The following is a 14784-nucleotide window of genomic DNA, read 5'->3' as shown; positions in this document are numbered from 1 at the left end:
CGTTCATGGGGAACGAAACAAAATCTTTTTCGTTGAAGACGATGGATAGTTCATTAATGTCCCCGACAAAAGCAATCCAACAGTTGCATTTAATTTATCATTCAAGTGCTACTATGCCCTCAACTTAAGCTATCCTATAAGACTCCAGAATCCTTATAATTTCACGGAGTGCTACATCTACAAGGTTAACTCTCAAACAGCAAGCATTGTTTTGTCCATTCATATAAACATTGCTAATACTATATTGAAGAAGAGTAAAGAGGTTGCGCAGACGAGCTGTGAAAACTGCAGTGATGTTGAACTGGGCATGTTATAAGTACTCGCAGCTACCGTTTGGCAAAAGAAGAATCTCAGCGTTATCGGAGCAAGCTTGTTTTATATTTTATCTGCAAGTTTAACCCTTGCGTATATGTCGTCGTATAGTTTAAGCTTATAAAATATCTCTGGTAAATACCTCGCGTACACGGTAACAAGAGTAATCTCTTGGTTACTCTTGTCTCAGGGCTCACGGTATCTTTATCCGCACATGAACCGCGGATGCTTTTCGTACATGAATCCTAATTTTCCTTCATTTTTTCTTCAACACTCAATTAGGACGAAAAGATTTTCTTTTCAAGGTGACGGAGACTCTGGCTAGAAAGCGTTATTAATGTCGTTTCATTCATCACATCATCTTTTAATCGACGATATTTTGCTACTAGTTAAGTAAGGGTCATTTTTTTTATTCTCACCAGATGCGATGCGATCGTTTTCCTCGATTTTTGTGTGTAATTTCGGAAAATTAAATTTACATCAATTACCATTTTTCACATCTTTATATATGAATACTCCCGTCGTTTCTCTCCAGTAGTAAAAATAAGATAATTAAAAAAAATTTTTTTCTTCTGATGTACTCTCTAAATGTGAATCAGTAATAAGTATACCACTGGAGAAAATCAGTGTATATGCACTGAAAATCAGTGGGATATGAATGAAAAGTCACTGTAACGTCAGTGCATATATACTGTTTTTTTCCAGTCGTATACTTATAACTGGGAATCAGTGAATTTCACTGATTCAAATTTAGAGAGCAGATCGTAATCTGCACGAAAATAATACATACATATGCGCTACTCTTATTCTACACCCAGGGTTAATTTAATCCTGTAATAGTAAGCTCTGAAGCTTTTACTTAGTATTTCTCACGTAAATGAAGAGTCTTAGCGCATCTAGAGATACCTGAGATATATTTGTCTTGTATTGCAGCTACAACCTATTTCAACCTATTCTATACCCACCTTATACACTGTATAAGTTTAAATAAAAACTGGTGAAACTAAAATATGGGATATACTGTGTTGTCTTCTCTAATACTGCATCTCCATAAATACATCATTATTTTCATTGCTTTGATCAGTGTGCCATTATCACGGATTCAATCAGTGAATTTCACTATGTCGATCAGTAAGGTGATTTCACTGGATAAATCAGTAATTTTTCACTGATTTCCAGTAGTATACTTATAACTGGAGGCATCAGTGACTATTCACTGATTTTAATTTACAGAGTAGCTAGCTACCGCTGTAGTAAATTAACGAGTTCGTATATGCTTGGTTTCACCTGTGAATAAAGTATGAACTTACGAATCAAAGATTTACGCGTAATTATCAGTGGTTCAGAATACCATTTGACGGCTTAAGTTACGGAACAGGGTTGAAAAAGGTGTTGGAATAATGTCACTCTGCAGATTAGTCAAACAGATATATGGCACTAGGCAATATTATTAATTGTAAGTGAATATTGATAGATCAGCGTCGAATCTCTTTTTAACTGTAACTACATTTTCACCAAATATAATCCGGAATTAAAATTGTGTGGCGCTCGTTGATGTAATAAGATTTAAATTCATTTACAACAATACGTTTTCCAGCATATTTTTCGTCAGTTAATTATATCCCGTAAGTTATATCGATGTGAAAAATTCTTAATGTAAAACGGAATTATGAAGGATGAGCTGAACCATCAAAGGGTGATTTCAATTTAATTAAACGTCACGTCGATTGAATGGTCTGATCCAGAAACGAAAACCAGAGGCGAAAGCCAGACTTCAAACGTTCGAGTCTAAATACTATCCAGGCTTCCAGTATTATTAATCCCGTACTGAACCCTTCATTACCATCGGGCTATAATTCACTCCTATAATAAACGATCCAACACTGGCAAGAACTTTTACGAATTAATTCTCTCTATACGCAGACACGTGTGCGCGTGTATGTGTCATACAAAATGTACATCAGATTTCACCCTCCAAATTAGCTAATAAAACGTATTAAGTGCACGCCACATGACAAGAATTATTCTCTAGAAATTTGAAACGAATTTGTTTCCTGTATAAAGGGAAAAGTTTTTGCTTTTCATCCTTTTGGGATAAAAAAAAGTATTGATGTTAAGCAAAAAAAAGACTTAACCTCATTACGACATATCTTTGCATTTTACAACTCACACAAAATAAAAAACAGGGTTTTAGCAAACTGTCGATATGTCGGTTTGCCGGTCAGTCAATTTCTTCTACCGTCCAATAGATGAATTCGATTTTCTTCGGAAAAGCTCATCGAAGTTTGAGATATTCAGCGTATATACAGACGGAAACCTCGGACTGGTGCCCTGATTCGACTTTCGGTTAATGAGATCTAGTTTTTATCAGGGAAAAAAATTTTTCATCTTAAAGTACCAGTGAAAAATTGTGTCAGAAACCCCATTTTCGTCAATTAAAAGATCAATTTTTGGTTTTTGAACTTTCTCTTTCCCAATAATAAATACCTACGGGTTTCAGAACAATTTATCTTTCAATTATGCAGATCAATTTTAAAGGAACCCTCTTAAGCGGGATCGGTCCTATTTCTGTCTTGCGTTAATTCTGAAGAAATTAATTTTTTTTGGATATAGATAATGGATAACATCGTCATTATAAGATGTCAAGTCCAGGTTTGTCGAAAATGCTATTACCTTTCGAAGGTGTTACAAATCAAAAGGTTATAGACCATATTTCAAATTCCTAAGCCCAAAATAAGATAAAAGTAGTAAACTTCTTACCACATTATTGTGGTACAGTAATGGATCAGAACATGTTATGTCACGTACCAAAATATGAGTGAATATATTCCTAAGGTCTTATCGCAATGCACCGAACGCTTTGCTCACTAAAATTTCTTGGAAATACACCTGAAAACACTGAACACGAGTAGTAAATTAGCTGACCTCGAAGGGGCCGGGTTAAGAAATTCCAGGTGCGATTCGATTTAAGCCCATAGAACATCAACAAATGGATTTTTGAACTTCTTTTCTATAGTGCTGTTTAAATAACTCAAAAACTACATGACTGATAAAATCCAAAATTCAGTTGATTCTATGTTAAGGCTGCGTTGCTTGAGACAAAAGTCATGCAAATCCATTCATTCGTCTCCAGATATCGTTGGACAGAAAATTGATCATTCGTACGCGCACATGGATACGCACATATGTCCACCCTAAAATGGTTGGAGGTAATCGTTAATGAAAACTCGACTTTTCATTTTCAGGGTGATCATGATAAATTCTCTTTTTCTTCTTTTTTTCGAAAAAAAAGAGTGGGCAGTTAAAAATGAGACTTTGGATTCAATTTCCGTAAAGATGGTACTTTTCGTTTCACGCGTTACAATATTGCATCGCGTTAAAGATGTAGACAAATAGTCCAGGAGCCGACCGCACCATATCTTTCCTCATAATAAAAAAAATTTAAAAAAAAAAAAAAAAAAAACAACGTACGTTCGATGAAGGAAGTACAGCTGCCTTCTAAATTGAGGCCCAAGAGTCGCACGACTTTAGGGGGTGGCTGCCGCCCTTCCGGACAGGGTGGGGGGTGACACCCCGGATTTTCCTTCAAGTACTCGACCTCCCCTATCGATTGGTACTAGTTTCAATCGTATGTTCGATGAGGGAAGATAACCTCGAAAAAACTGACCGGAAATGACATTTTTTTTGACACTCCGGACAGGATCCATTGTCTATAAAGTCTGGCACCCTACTGACCACTATATTCCCCATCGATTCATATGCATTTTGGTCATATGTTCGATGAGGGAAGATATGGTGCGGTCGGCTCCTGGACTAAATCTAAATAGGTACTGTTGATCGAGCATACCTCGAACTGGAGGAGAATGACGTCACTGCCTGCACGCAATGTTGTTTCAAACACAAATACAAACCTCCGAACTTTGAGCTTCACCGGTAATCGCTGGGATCTGCAACGGCTGCTCGGGTCTGAAGCCCTGACCCATAAAAAATGCAGAACAACCTGGTCACGTACGGCCGTGAAATAGGACGCTTTGTTTTCTAAACAGTCCGAGAAGGGATTTCGACACGGAGAGAAGGTTCGTGAAATTGTTATGGGTCAACAGTAAAAGTTTGTGTTGCTATGAGCTGCTTCGTTTCTGCTCTCCACTCTTCGTGAAAGTGGGAGCGCCTGATCTCTTCCATGAAAGTGATCGCCTTGAGTCACTTAATGGTCCCAGACGTATCTGATCTAGGAAAAAACATCGGAAATGTAAAAAAATCCGCCAAGTTACCAAAACCACATCACAATAAAAATACAGCAATAGCTTAGGTATTGCCAGTCTCTGTCGTGAAATCAGGTAAGAAGTCCAAACCAAAGGATCTCTCAGCAAGTAGGTATACATCGTGAAGTCGGACCTCGCTGTTTCGTGTATTGATATCGAAACATTATTCCCAGAGCTACGTACCTGATGGGCACATTTACTTTGTATTTATTATTGGAATTATTATACTTCTTCGTGTTGTGTGTGATCCCGTGTAACAATGTCGTCTCTAAGATCGAACATAAGCAATTTTTCATTTGCATGACTGGTTGATAACAGCTTGTTCAATATTACAAACGTATCCAATTTGAAATGGTTTCTTTCTGCCACTTGCAGCTAAGATGCATATTTTATGAAATTCAAGACTTAATCGGATTGAGTCAATTAATCAGTTCGCTTCGAACAGATTATCGTGTTGTCAATTACGGATTGGATAGGTGCATTTCAACAATTCTTTCTGTCGTATCAATTGCCGTTGAATGCAGTCCAAATATCGATGTGCGCGAGTGTAAACAACGCGCAACGATATTCGGAAAATGCATACTAATTATAGGTAAATTCAGGCAAAGTGAGTAAGAATCAAAATATTTTGTAGCAAACAAGTAAAGACAAGATCTTGATCAGGCAAATTGTACAAATTAAAGATTTTGTTGCTTGTGCCACGTAAGGTATTCAAGCATGACTTTTGCATACAGCATCGAGTTTTTGCTTCGTGTGATTGAATAAGTATTATCTCACGCTGTAAGAACATGTACAATTTATAGTTCCAGATCATTCCACGGTAATAATGCGATAGATTAGGGTCCGTGATCGCACTTTAGCTATAGCATTCATGATTGATTTTCAAAAATGTGCCCGCCAAGTACGTAACTCTTGGAATGATGTTTCGATATCACTACATGAAAAATCGAGGTCCGACTTCACGATATATGTATACCTACTTGCTGAGAGATTGGGCTTGGGGTTCTTTCCTGATTTCACGACAAAGACTGGCAATACCTAAGTTGTTCTTGTACTTTTATTGTGATGTGGTTTTGGTAACTTGGCGGATTTTTTTACATTTCGGATGTTTTTGCCTGAATTTCATTACTTTTTGTAAGTATGCGGCAATGGTACTGTTCTACTACTAATATAGACACCATAAAACTACAACTTTTGTACCTATATGTTGACATTCGCAGTATTTATAGTTGATATCATTGCTATGACTTATGACCGTCACTATGAGAACGCGAAATAGCAATACTGCTGATCCAATTGGGGTAACAATACATTGCGACGTAAAAACGATAGAGGAATTTTTTTTTTCTTTTTTTTTTACACATTTTATTCAACGAGAAAGTACAACAAATATAGCTAAAATCTGTCAGTCTAAATATATAACTCTATTTTACACAGGATTAATCTCTTGACGCTAAATTACCAATTAATAATATATGCCGCATGCTCAGATCTGCGTTGCAAAATCTCAAAATATATTGTCCCGGGGAATTTGTGCCAACTTGAAAGTAAAGATACAATACATTCAGTTTCATGTTCATTTTTCTGAAGTAAGATGTATTCCAAATATTGCAGTTTGATTTAGGGTGTGAGACGCATTCTAATAAATTAAAAGACAAGAAGCGGTGAACAACTGTGACTGACGTTAGATTATTCATGAGATGCGTATGAACTTCCTCGATTTATGATCATATTGCTGATGGATCAGAATATTAGACCAATCGCTATGAAATATAGACAAAATATGATAACAGATGTGAGGAAGTAATTAATGTAGTGTAGTACCAGCTTTTGTGTTAACTGTGCTAAGTTTGTTTTGAATCAAAACCATTTTTGTACAATCAAATGAAAATTGTTATTTTTTTCTGCAACTAAAAACATTTTGAAAAGTGCAATAAAAAGTAACAGAACTACATTCACTCGAGTAATTAAAATTCTTCGGAACTTTATGAATAATTTTCACTATATGATAATTTTTTTTCTTCCTGAACTGACAGAATGTTAGTAGATGAAATTCCGATGTGTCTGATATGCGTCCATTTATTCGTACAACATAATATAATATAATACGCATTACACAAAACTGTTTTCCCAACGTTGGTTTATTGTAATATTTCCCCAGTTTTGATTGTAACTTCTATTTCCAATTATTTTCCAACAGACTTTGTAGATTACATTGTTGTTATATTTGCGGGTTGAAGTAGTCACTTCATCTCCATTATTAATTTTGTTATCTCTTTTAATGGGTTTTGATTAGGTAACTGACTCCTCGTTTTATATGTTGACCCATATATTTAGTTGAGCAGTGATTCCAGTTAATATTTTGGATAATTTTACTGCGGTTGGAGTTTTGCATATCGTTTCTGTTATATTTTCCTTAAACAGATATCATCTTTGACAGTTAATAAATATGGCACTCGACCGATATCGATCACACTTTCACACTTTGCACCAAGGTTATATCGGCCGGGAGTACCAGAGATTTAAGTCGCATTTGAAAATGTTCGCGCGTTCCTGAGATATATCGACATGCTTATACATAGAAAGATAGGACACTCGTTAGGCCGGATAAGGATTCTTAGCTACCTCTCGCCTCTAAGATAACTTGGCGGCGATTCGCTGCCGCGGATCTTGCTATGGCTCATATACTCACTTGACTCTCGTGAAGGGAATACGGATGAGCCGTTTGCAGTAACCCGTATACTGAGAGAAAATGGTGATACTTCCGACTGAGCGTTCAGTTTTGCCGGTTTTTCCTACAGGCTGGCCACCTCAAGCTTCGGTTAATCAATACGAGTTTTAAAGGTAGTTCATTTTTTTTAGGTTATGAAGATCTCAAACTGTAGCTGTAGTTATTCGTTCGGGAAGGTTTGGCAAAATGTTATTGTTAACTGATTGATGACTGGTGATTGCTACGAGTCATCATGACGACATTACCAGTTTGATATTTAATGCCTCGTTTTGAGTAAGGCTGGCTCTCCTGTCTTGCAGACGAGAATATTATTGTGGTACGGTCTTGACGACAGGTAGTGATTTATTATTTCGCCTATACGCAGTCGCTCTGGTTGTTCAGTTTCAAGTTTTACGTTTCCTCTAGGTATTTTTAAGATGACCGAGAATATCTACGTGTTGCTGCAAGCTACTCTTTGACTTCATGCGGTAATCATTTTAGGTAAATATAAAATATCACACACATTCCGTACTGCAATGTTCATCAGTAAACTGGTGCACAGATGAATTCTTGCGTGTATAGCTTTAAGCTTGCATAGTTTTTACTATGAGTTTGCAGAAAGAAACTTCGAATCACGGAAACGTAAGTAGATCCGCAATTATTCATAGAAAATATTTTTCGACTCATTGTAAGAAATCCACACTTCATGCTATATTAACATCATCAACCGCGAATGTTTCTTTTGAATTATAAGAAGTTTAGGTATAATTTCTCATACAGTTTCGAATAAACTCAATATTGGACTATGAATCCACGAATAATCAGTTATTGATATTTTTTTCCGCAGGATGTTACTTACAAATCGAAACTGAATACGGTTTAACCTCATTTTCAGAACGCACCAAATTTAAAATGTAAATAGTCAGATGAGTGCAGCCGGTGGTTTTGTATGTACATGTTGGCCATTATCATGGCTACAAAATGTAGTCAGATTCCACGAAAATCGACGATTGTGTGAGATGAAAATGAATGGCCGGCTCATCCCCAAACGCATGCTGTCCTCGTCAATTTGGTTTGAAGAGCCCTCGTGGTGGTCGTACGGGTTAATTCAGTCCTCATTTATACGGCGTAGACGATAGTCTATGATTCTTCTGCATGAAGTACATGTAACTTCACTGAAACAACGCTCATTTTTAGAAATCTTCCTGATTATCTAGGAATTTCTTTGTTTTTATCAAAGAATGGTAATTTTTCACGAATTTTTGTCAACTTTTGTGCAACTTTCGATGTAATATTACTACATTTTTATTCACACTATTTCAGAATCTACAATCAAAATAAATATAAACAAACAGAGATCGTTTTTCTTTCACAATCTAATACACTATCCATACAACGCACTAATTGTGAGAAATCAAAAGACTAAAACCAGTTGATTTTACACGATTCAATATTCTGATCAATATATATCTAATAGGTAACAGATCTAATCGGATACAGAATATTTGTGACAGGATATTCTAATATTATTTAGAGTCTTGAAAATTGCAGACAAATTAAGAAATTATGAAACTTCAGAAAATACACAATTTTGGGAAAAAATGTAGAAAACCACAGAAAATCTCTCTCATTATCACAACAGTTTGTTCAAATTTGTCTAATATTGTGAGAACTCAGAGAGAAAATTTCACGATATAGTGTATGTCGTGGTTGTATATTTCGTTTTCCCTTCCTTTTTAGCGAAGGTAACTGTCGGGGAAACATCTATTTACATCCCAATCACCCGTGAATTTGGACCCTCCAAAACCGTAGATTGATGCGGTGAATTATATTTGTCACCCGTTACATCTGGTGCCTAAATTATGCCTTTCCATTTACTACGCTTCAACCCCGGACTGTAGCCGAGATCAGCTCCCCCCGCTGTCTCAAGTCCCTTTGACGTATACTTTCAAGTTTATTCTTAAGAATAGATCGATTTCGCTTTAAAGTTTATGGACAGCACACGTTGGGGCTGCGTGGGGGCGTCTGCGCCTATTACATTTTGCTTACATTCAAACAACTCGCAGCCTGAGTTGCTTTCCAGACAGTTAAATTTAATTAAACTCGTTTATGTGAGACACGGTACGAAATTTGAGAGTAATTGAATAACCGTGTACACATAGCCAGACGGCAACGGTTGAATAAACATTGGAATTATCGATTGATATGAATTATCCACCAATTTGTACCGTTCTATAAACTTTGTGACGGATAATTAGCTTTATCAGACTTCTGCGCAATTTTCTCTTTATATAAAGAAACTTCAGCAATTAACCTGCCAAATCGCCATCCGCCCTCTTTTGAAAACGAATACATAGAGAAGGCTGCGCCGCGTCAGAGGCGCAGGAGCTGCACCAGCGCCCATAAACGGCCGTCTTTGTATTCAGATTAAGACTAAGCACTGCTTAACTACAGAATAAATAGCTTAATTTTCCTAATTAAAATTGCTCCGTCCGCAGCCCAGCATCTAGCCCTCAGTTCTTGAAGAGGCGACAGGCCCAGCGGACGGTCCGTATCCGGTTTAACCTTTGGTTTACTAACCGTTGGATATGGATTGCGATTGACAATTCAGCCAAGCTCGAAAGTTCTCGTTCTATTTTTTTCTTCCTCCAGAGTGAAGTTAGAAACTACATTTTTAATTTGTCAAAGTGGTGTGATTGCATGTCATACAATAAGTAGTAACCTTGTAATTACAAAGCGCTGTTCAGAAAACATCGTTTTCACCCTCATGCTGAGGACCTAAGCGGGGAAGATCGAGGTCAATTGGAACATCGGGTGAATGTAACATCTGTTCGATACTACCCACTGCCGTTTATCGGCAGTTATATGGAATTTAAATTTCGGGGTGTACCTACACTTTGACCAATGAATCACTCGGACGTTTGCGTTGTTCGTCGGGTGTGTGTGGTTAACAACTAAGTCAAAAACTCATTATTTCTCACTGCAGTTTGAGGAATAAACATGTAATACAAACTCAATCGAAAATATTTTCATACGTGCCATACACAAGAATAAAGATTTATTGATTTTGCCAAATAAAAGAATCAAATCTGCTGCAACGAGTATACTTTTTAACCTAAGAAATGTCACTTCATTCAATAAAAATATGCCGGTACAATAATTGTGTTATCAAGTGAAACCGCAATTATTTGAGTTACCAAAAAATTTCTTCCGCCACATTTGATCGCCGTATTTGGTGGAATTGGTAATTTTTTTTTTTTTTACTTGTCGCGTCAAACACTAGCGATATTGTAAAACGTTCAATAGATAAAATTGAAAAGCATATACAAATTGCAAAATATCTTTAATGAAATATTGGAAATATCCACAATATACTCGTGGATTGCAATAACGCTTTTGCAATAACGCAGTAACAACAAAATTAGTTTTTTAGACACCTGGATAATTAATGACAGAGGAAGGATATTGATCGACTGGTATCGGAAAGAAACATGGACCCGAAGATATATCAACTTTCACTCTCATCACTCGCTGTAATTAAAAAAAAAGTGTAGCAATCGGCTTATCCGAGCGAACGTACTCGCTGATGCTCAATTCAGGAAAAATAATTTAAAACTAGTACTGGAAACACTCAGAAAGAATGGTTATTCGGTGAAATTGATCAAGCACATACAAACACAAAAAATTCACAAATGTTATAACAACTGTACAGATCTCGATGTGGGTAACATAAATAACAATAACCAAACGTGTCTTAGGTTTATTCTGTTCATTGATGGCTTGTCACAAAACATCAAAAATATATCAGTGAAGGAAAACATCAACGTCTCGTATATATAAAATTACCAACACTCGTAACAAGTTATTCACTTGTCTTACATCCGAAACTGCTACGCTAAATCAAACTTACATCGTTTATAAAAATGAATGTAACCAAAGTGAGAAATGCTATGTTGGCCAATCCTCTCAGCATCTTAACCCCTTTCCGTACCATTTACCTCGACGAAAATCGGACCCAAGTGGTAACTCGTGACTAACTTTCGTGGCGTACCGATAGGAACTGACATTCAATTGCGACCGTTATATTACAATGTCTAGCTCGTGATGTTTATATTTGGCCCGACTATCTGTTCACGAGCCTGGCTCGTCATATTCATGTTTGGGTCAAAATCTTCATCAAAAGGCAGACTCGTTAAAGTACGGAAAAGGGTTAAAACGCATAGCCAATCGTAAATACAATCTAAAATTTTGTAATCCCGAAGAATCGGTTTTGGTTCATCAAGCATTGGTGGAGTAATATACTTTTAACTTTGATGATGTTAAGATGGTTGACAGAGACAACAACTTGCATAAGAGACTCATCAAGGAAATGATCCATATGTCCAAAAACGACATAGTTAACAAAAGAACTGACATACAGAACGTAAGCTACCTCTATTCTGATATTATCTGACTCGCATCCACTGTTTTGTACTACAAGTTAAGTTCAAATGTTTTCGCCATAAAGCTGATTAAAATGTAAACATGTACTCGACTTGGCACTTGACTCTGTATTCAACTTGATTGATAAGGTCAGCCATTTTAATCATCGCGAGTGGATTTCCTTTCCTCCTCGATAGCCATGAAATAAACATCTAAGCGTTAAGGATAGTCATTTTAAGTAAGCAATAAACTATTATTTATCTAGGTATAATGAGCTTTCGTTAATTACTAACCTAAAATGTTCAATTGGCATTCATGTGCATACTTAGTATTATTAATAACTTATGCAATATTTGACGTATATGTATTTCAACCGGTAAAAAATCATGCTGTGCAACGATCCTCGTACGATACTATGGTTGTTACAGAATTTAAGAAAATTTCTTATTCTTGTTTTTAGTAAATTAATCATCCAAATCTAAATCATATAACCTTCTGTTTGAATTTTGGCGCCCCTACATCTCAGTCTTACGTGGTCCACTATTAAATCTCAAATCATCATCTGAATTCCGATAAAATTTGGTTGTGGGTATGATCGATATTAATCACTTTCTTCAATGAGGGCGTCGTAACAACATCTAACAATAAGCCTAAAGGTCGTCAATTTTATTGTAAGTTAATCCATTTCCATCGTTTTCTTGCATTACAATTTAAACTCTCCAGTCATTTACCACCTTTTGCAACGTGTATTGTAATACAAATTTAATTTAACATGCCATATTTAACAGTTGCAAATATGATAGTTCATGCTTAACTTCAAAATTAAGGAATATGCGGCATCGTATATTAACTTAACTAACACATCAGACAATGCAATCTCAAAAAACAGACATATCAATTGGAAGAAAAACAAATGTTTAGTTAAGCATTTATTTTGTTTATTTTTTTTTGTCTAGTCCGAAGATGGTCGGCGGGGCCCGGCCGAAACGTCGTTTTCCATGTTCATAATAAATATATATGTATAAATGATCAACAACCAACGAAATCTACATTTATTAAGTAATCAGGTATAGTTAGTGCATTATTGCATAAAAGTACTTAACGTTGAATGGACTATTTTGACTAATTAACGAGAAACGGTCTATTCTCAAGGAACTAAAAAACTGAGAATAAATTACTTCACTAACCACTAAGAATGATGTTGTAATCAAAGCGTTTTCAACGGAAAAAGTACGTATGATACAAGTACAAGCTAAATTGTTGTCATGTGAATTAGTTAGAAATAACTGAACAGATATGAAACAGATTTTTCATCGCGAGCCGGTTCAGCAGTTTGCGAAGATTTGTTACACAGAAACTTAATTTCTGGATTTCAAATTCAACCAATTACCTCAAAATGACCAAAAAAGTATGAACTGGAGTGGTGCATGAAACTGTGAATTTTTAGAAAGAAGATTATTAGTACACATCCCATGTAATGAGTAAAAAATATTATGCTTCATGTAGCATGAGACTAGTGCGGGTCAGTTGTACTATCGTAGCAGATTCAGTAAGATTTCTTTTTGCTAGGTGAGGAGACTTGCTTCTTAACAGGATCACCAAAGCCAACTGGAATGACCACATGATATATTTTTTTAAATTTATTATTTACTTTTGTAATAATTGTGCTGTAACAATAACGTACGTTTCAGTAGCTTAACACAGTTTGTAATTTTTAGCTTATAGGCAACTGACATCTCATCTTGTACAGTAATATTCAATAATGCAGCGCATTATTTCATATTTTTTGCATCGCCAGTCATTTTCACATAATTCGTAGTACAGAAGCGAAAGTTTTTTGTTTCGGACCGAACACAAAATAGCCGAAGGGTAAGTATTAATGAATATTACTGTACACGTATTATAGATAAGTAATGAAGAATAGGTTCCATATAATATCGTATCTGGTTGCAGATAGTGCAAGACAGACGGTACGAATTTACTTGTATCAGACACTTTAACGTCGCCTGACAAAGAATTATTAATACTTGTGCATACTTTTTTCTATCACGTAATGGAGTTCAGATAAAAAAAAAAGAAAAAAAATAATTAATGTATATTTTCGACTTTATTTCGCTTAGCAAAGAATTATACGAAAATCGGTAATCAATGTGTGGCATTTCTCATTTCTAACGTCATAATCCCACTTGAGAGTACAAGGTGAACCATTCCCGGCAAAACAGTTACATTGTAGGTTTTTACCTGATTTAAATAGTTTCAAACAGGTAATTTAGATTTTCTTGTACATATTTGTAATTATATTTGTAGTTGAACTGTCTCAGTAAATTAATAATTTTGAATTACTCCGTTTAAAAAAGTTTTAAGAATTGCCTTTTTTCATGGTGTGTATTCGTACCAGAACTGTTGTCAAACTCATAGGTAACAAATGTTGAAGAACAAATATTTTCCTAAAATGCAACTGTCACCGAGACGGTTCACCTGGTTCTCTCCGGAGAATTATGACTAGGTACTATGCGTTCAATGTTCTCTCTTTACATGCACCAAGGTGGCAACATGATAGAGATAAGATGACTTTACAATACTTTCATTTCACATAGCCTTCATATAAGCTATATCATTCCTTATTTCTCATCAGATTCGTTTTTTTGCCAAGCATCTATAGTAACCTTGACTACTTTTTTTTCCACTAGCTAACATATTCCACGATTCAAACTTCGTTTTCGTAATATTCGAGGGAAAACATGTATTCTTAATATTTGACAGAAAGTGTGACAATATCATTCTATCTAAAGTCGAAAGCAGAATAGTGAATATTGTACTTAAAAGTAGTTTGTGAAGGGATTTCATTATCGCTTTACAATTGTGCGTCGGTAAAGGTATTTTCGTCGGAGGTAAGCAATGACAAATTTTTAGTTGTACGTACAAATTTCGTATTCTGATCCTCACAAGTTATTCGGAACTAATATGAATTTCATCACACGAGCAGTGCATGGGTGTGCGTGTGTAACAAACGAAACCCACAGAAATTGCGTGCTATTATGGCTCGGTCTCATCGGCTGAGCGCCAAGCCGAAAAGTT

Source organism: Neodiprion fabricii, chromosome 6, assembly GCF_021155785.1.
Source record: "Neodiprion fabricii isolate iyNeoFabr1 chromosome 6, iyNeoFabr1.1, whole genome shotgun sequence".
Classification (NCBI taxonomy): domain Eukaryota; kingdom Metazoa; phylum Arthropoda; class Insecta; order Hymenoptera; family Diprionidae; genus Neodiprion; species Neodiprion fabricii.
This window is presented reverse-complemented; position numbering follows the sequence as displayed.